Source organism: Phocoena phocoena, chromosome 9 (assembly GCF_963924675.1).
Source record: "Phocoena phocoena chromosome 9, mPhoPho1.1, whole genome shotgun sequence".
Taxonomy (NCBI): domain Eukaryota; kingdom Metazoa; phylum Chordata; class Mammalia; order Artiodactyla; family Phocoenidae; genus Phocoena; species Phocoena phocoena.
Genome location: NC_089227.1, coordinates 63,361,735 through 63,367,567, shown reverse-complemented (window position 1 = coordinate 63,367,567; position 5,833 = coordinate 63,361,735). Strand labels below are relative to the sequence as shown.

Below are 5,833 nucleotides of genomic sequence, written 5' to 3'. Positions count from 1 at the left end.
TGAATTTTCCCTGCTAAAATGACAGCACCCTATATAGTCTTAAGCTATAATACATTTCTCACACTTTGGTGAGGATTCCTTTATTAAAGCTTTCTTCTTCCTTGTCTTTATGGAAATGATACATTCTTATTGTAAAAATTCAATCATTATAAAAATGTGTAAGAATGAGAGTTAAAAAAAAGTTACCCAAACTCCACCACTGAGAAATATAATGAACATCAGATAGGCATGATTCCAGGCAGCTCTTTGTGCATATATACATATGGAAGGATGTATGGTTAGATAAATAGTCTGAGAAGTAATTTTCATAACAATGGGATGATACTTTACATAATACAATATTTTTGGTAAGAAGGTAAGAAATTTATTTTTATATGAATTAAACAGAAGGAAAAGAAGTTGATTTGAAACTGAAGTATTTGCAGAATTTGTTATTTTTTTAAACAGAAGAACTACTGGATTCTAGAGGATCCTTCTAAAATTAAGGGAAAAATTACTTTAAATACTTCAAGAATTGCCACAGTTGTTTACTGTTCAATCTACATTTAAAGGAATCTATGCTTCCTACCAGACTGTCTTCATTTTGAGTTTCTTTATATGAGCATATAGGGGCTATATTCCTTAAAGTTTAAGATTGGTGACCTTTTTTTTTTCATACACAATTAACATTTATCACCTCCTTAAGTTGTTCTAAATCGTATGTCTCAAGAATCCACCTCTTTTCCAGACACCTCCCTGTTGGAATTCTCTCTCATTCTCCAATCTGTACAAATCAGTCTACATATCCATAAAACTGTTAATTTGGGAGCTTTCTTCTATTATGCTCCTACTTTGGATTCACTGTTTTTTAAGATATCATGTCTTTCTCTTTCTTAATTACGTTCTCATTTTGCTAGAGAATATTTTAATCAACTCCCCAATAATGTATATTGAGAAGAAAAACACTTCTGAGTCACTTCATATCTCAAAGAGCCTTTATTTGTTTGAATGATAGTTTGGCTGGGCTTAGAATCGATTGTTATGGGTTCTCAGGGGTCATTTCATCTAAAACACAATCTGAAGACTCATTTCCACTGGGAGTATTCCTTTGTCTTATTGTTATCTGGAGATTAACTCATGGTTTTTCTTCTTTATTTCAACTGAGGTCTAATTTACATACAGTTTAGTGAGTTTTAACAATTGTATACATTCATGCAACACTACCTCAAACAAGATATAGAATATGTATGTCCATCACCCCCCAAATGTCTGGGGTCAACTCCTGCCCCACACTCAACAGAAGTAGCCACTTTTTAATTTCTAGTACCATAAATTAGTTTTGCCTTTTCTAGCACCTCATTTATATGAAACCTAACAGTATATCCTTTTAAGTATAGCTTCTTTTGCTCAGCGTGTTTTTTTGTTGTTGTTGTTTTGTGGTACACGGGCCTCTCACCGTTGCGGCCTCTCCGGTTGCGGAGCACAGGCTCCGGACACGCAGGCTCAGTGGCCATGGCTCACGGGCCCAGCCGCTCCGCAGCATGTGGGATCTTCCCAGACCGGGGCACGAACCCGTGTCCCCTGCATCTGCAGGCGGACTCTCAACCAGTGCGCCACCAGGGAAGCCCCTGCTCAGTGTGTTTTTGAGATTCATTCATGTTATTGCATATTTCAGTAGTATATTCCTGTTTATTGTTGAGTAGTATTTCATTGTATGAATATATCACAATTTGTTTATTCGATTTCCTGAAGATAGACATTTGGGCTGTTTCTAGTTCTAGAGTATAGTGAATAAAACTGCTATGAATGGAATATTATTCATCCATAAAGAAGAAAATCTAGCCATTTGCAGCAACATGGATGGACTTTGAAGGCATTATGCTAAGTGAAATAAGTCAGACAGAGAAAGACAAATACTGTATCATCTCACATATATGTGGAATCTAAAAAACAAAACAAAACAAATTCATACATATGAAGAACAGACTTCTGGTTGCCAGAATTAGGGGTGAGGTGGTTGGGGAGTGGGAGTGGGTGAGATGGGTGAAGGTGGTCAAAAGGCACAAACTTCCAGTTATGAAATAAATGTCACGGGGATATAATGTAGAGCATTGTAACTGTAGCAAATAATATTGTATAGTTTATTTGAAATTTGCTAAGAGAATAAGTCTTTAAAGTTCTCATCACAAGAAAAAAATTATAACTGTGTGGTGACGGATACTAACTAGACTTACTGTGGTGATTGTTTTGCTCTATATACAAACATCAAATCATTATATTGTCCACCTGAAACTAATAATGTTAAATGTCAGTTCTATTTCAATTACAAAAAAGAAAAAATGAAGAAGGAAAATTTCAGAATTTTCTCAAATATATCAGCCATGCATATGTTCATATTAATATCAGTTAATTTTTAATATAAAACACCAAAAAAAATCCCTGCTATGAACATTCTTGTAAAAAAAGACTTTCTGTGCACAAATGTTTTTATCTCTTTTAAGCAAATTCCTATGGGTGAATATCCCAGGCATAAAGATGACATGGCAAAAGGAGCCGGTGTGTGTGCACGAGCGCGTCCACATGCAGGCGTTATGGAGCGAGGTTAGAGGGAGCCTGCTCCCCTACCCACACACAGGGAAGAGGTCTTCTCAACCCACATGCTTGTCACAGATTCCCATCCTAGAGTCTAGATTCACACATGAAGGTTATCGGAACACTGCAAAATGGCTTTCGTCTTACACCAAACACGGACCTCAAGTGGCAGTGATCTGTGGTTCTGGGTTAGGAGGTCTGACTGACAGATTAACTCAGGCCCAGATCTTTGACTACAACCAAATACCAAACTCTCAAAAGTACAGTGCCAGGTCATGCTGGTCGACTGGTGTTTGGGATTTTGAATGGCAGAGCCTGTGTGATGATGCAGGGCAGGTTCCACATGTATGAAGTCTACCTGCTCTGGAAGGTGACATTCCCAGTGAGGGTTTTCCGGCTTCTGGGTGTGGACACCCTAGTGGTCATCAGTGCACCTGGAGAGCTCAACTGCAAGTCTGAGGTTGGAGGTATCACGCTGATCCTTGATCACATCAACCTATCTTGTTTCTGCAGTGAGAACCCTCTCAAAGGGCCCAGTGGTGAGAGGTTTGGAGTTAGTTTCCCTGCCATGTCTGACACTTATGACCAGGATATGAAGCAGAAGGCTCATGGTACCTGGAAACAAATGGGGGAACAGAGAGTTACAGGAAGGCACCTGCGTGATGGTAGTGGGCCCCAGTTTTGAGACTGTGGCAGAGTGTCATCTGTTGCAGAAGCTGGGGGTGGATGCTGTTGGCATGAGCACAGTACCAGATGTTATAGTTTCAAGGCACTGTGGACTTTGAGTCTTTGGCCTCTCCCTCATCAATAACAAGGTCATCTTGGATTATGAAAGCTCGGAGGAGGCCAATCATGAGAAAGTACTGGAGGCTGGGAAGCAAGCTCCTCAGAAATTGGAACAGTTTGTCTTCGTTCTTCTGGCTAGCATTCCACTGCCTTATGATGCCAGTTAACCAGCCCTGGAGTGGTCTGGCCTCTCCCTTATGGGATCCGAGGAGCTGCTACCTACTTTGGCCTCTTGCTGGAATCACTTGCCTCCGCCCTTAGGTAGTGGCAGAAAGGAGTGTTGCCTTCCCTACTTGTCCCACCAGACCCTCTGGTGCTGAGTCCTCTTCTGCTCAGTTGTCATCTCAAAATGATTTCCACCCCCATTCCTCTTCAAGAACCAGAGCCCAAGCCCTACCATACATCCAAGGATATGCCCAGGATTTGACTTGGGGCCGTCGAACTCAGCACAGTAGCTACTGCTAGCTTCCTGAGATGATCCTCTCACATTTCTGGGGGCTCAGTTCTGCCTCCTTAAAGCACTGGAGACCACACAAGGAACAGCCTATTCATTTTGGACTTTTATAATATCATATTTTGAGAATAAAGAGAAAGATGAAAATAAAAAAAATGAAGTTAACTTTATTAGAAATTTCCAATCACTTCTGAAAAATTATTTCCATTTTACACTTCCACCAGCAATGTGTGAGATTTCTAGTACCTCCATATTTTTGCTAACATTGGACTGCCCGTGTTTTTACTGTAGTCATTGTACTGGGTATGTAGTCATACGTATTGTGGTTTTAATTGGCATTTCCAAGATGATGGAAAATTTCAGCATCTTTTCATACACTTAGCATTGGCCATTTATATATCTTCTTTTGTGAAACATCTGTTTAAAATTTTGCCCATTTAAAGGATGTTTTTAATTTTTTTTTTTTTAGATATAGAAGATTTTTAAACTAAGTATATTCTGGTTACAATTCCTTTGTCAGATATACACATTTGAAATATTTTCTACCTGTGTTTCACTGCCTATTCAGTTCTTAACAGTGTTTTTAGCAAATTGATTGCAGTATAATTGTGACACAATAAACTACACATGTTTAAAGTGTACACTTTGATAAGTTTTGACATATATATTCACCCATAAAACCATCACTACAGTACAAATAATATACTTATTACTCCAAAAGTTTCTTTGTCTTCCCTTGGAATCCATCCATCCTGGCCATACCGAGACAACCCCATTCTTCAGGAAAACAATGACCTAGTTTCTGTCATTGTAGATTAGTTTGATTTTCCTAGAATATTATATAAGTAGAATCATAAAGTCTGAAAGTTTTTTGTCTGTTCTATTTCACTCAGGTTAATTATTTTAGGATTCATCTACATTGTTGTATGTATCAGTAGTGCATTCTATTTTATTTCTAAGTAGTATTCCATTACATGGATATACCACATTTTGTGTACTGTTCACTTGTAATGAACACTTGGGTTGTTTTCAGTTTGAGCTATTACAAATGAAACTGCTGTGTACTTTCAGAATAGTCAGGCTTCCCTGGTGGCGCAGTGGTTGAGAGTCCGCCTGCCGATGCAGGGGACACGGGTTTGTGCCCCGGTCCGGGAAGATCCCACATGCCGTGGAGCAGCTGGGCCCGTGAGCCATGGCTGCTGGGCCTGTGCATCCAGAACCTGTGCTCCGCAACGGGAGAGGCTGCAACAGTGAGAGGCCTGCGTACCACACACACAAAAATAATAATAATAAAAAAATAATAAGAGAAGTTAAAAGTACTATGAAAGCATAATTCATAAAAGGTAAATTAACACAAATAAAGGCACTTTTATTTAAGAAGTAATTTTGATATATTAATGGCTATATCAAATTGCAAATGGGGCTTAATGACATTCTAGATGATGGAATGATCATGTGACTTTGGAGTCTCCGTGTGCTATGCAGCCGCTTCCCACTAGCTAGCTATTTTACATTTGGTACTGTATATATGTCAATGCCACTCTCTCACTTCATTCCAGCTTACCCTTCCCCCTCCCCGTGTCCTCAAGTCCATTCTCTGCGTCTGCGTCTTTATTCCTTTCCTGCCCCTAGGTTTTTCAGAACCATTTTTTTTTCAGATTCTATATTTATGTGTTAGCATACAGTATGTGTTTTACTCTTTCTGACTTACTTCACTCTGTATGACGGACTCTAGGGCCACCCCCCTCACTACAAATAACTCAATTTCATTTCTTTTTATGGCTGAGTAATATTCCATTGTATATATGTGCCACATCTTCTTTATCTATTCATCTGTCTATGGACACTTAGGTTGTTTCCATGTCCTGGCTATTGTAAATAGAGCTGTAATGAACATTGTGGTACATGACTCTTATTGAATTATGGTTTTCTCAGGCTATATGCCCAGTAGTGGGATTGCTGGGTCATATGGTAGTTCTATTTGCAGTTTTTTAAGGAACCTCCATACTGTTCTCCATAGTG

General features: G+C 39.1%; 1 pseudogene; it reads left to right on the top strand.

Moving 5' to 3' along the window:
• The first annotated feature begins 2,514 nt into the window (after nucleotides 1-2,514).
• Nucleotides 2,515-3,524, top strand: LOC136127920 (purine nucleoside phosphorylase pseudogene; annotated as a pseudogene).
• Nucleotides 3,525-5,833: the final 2,309 nt, after the last annotated feature.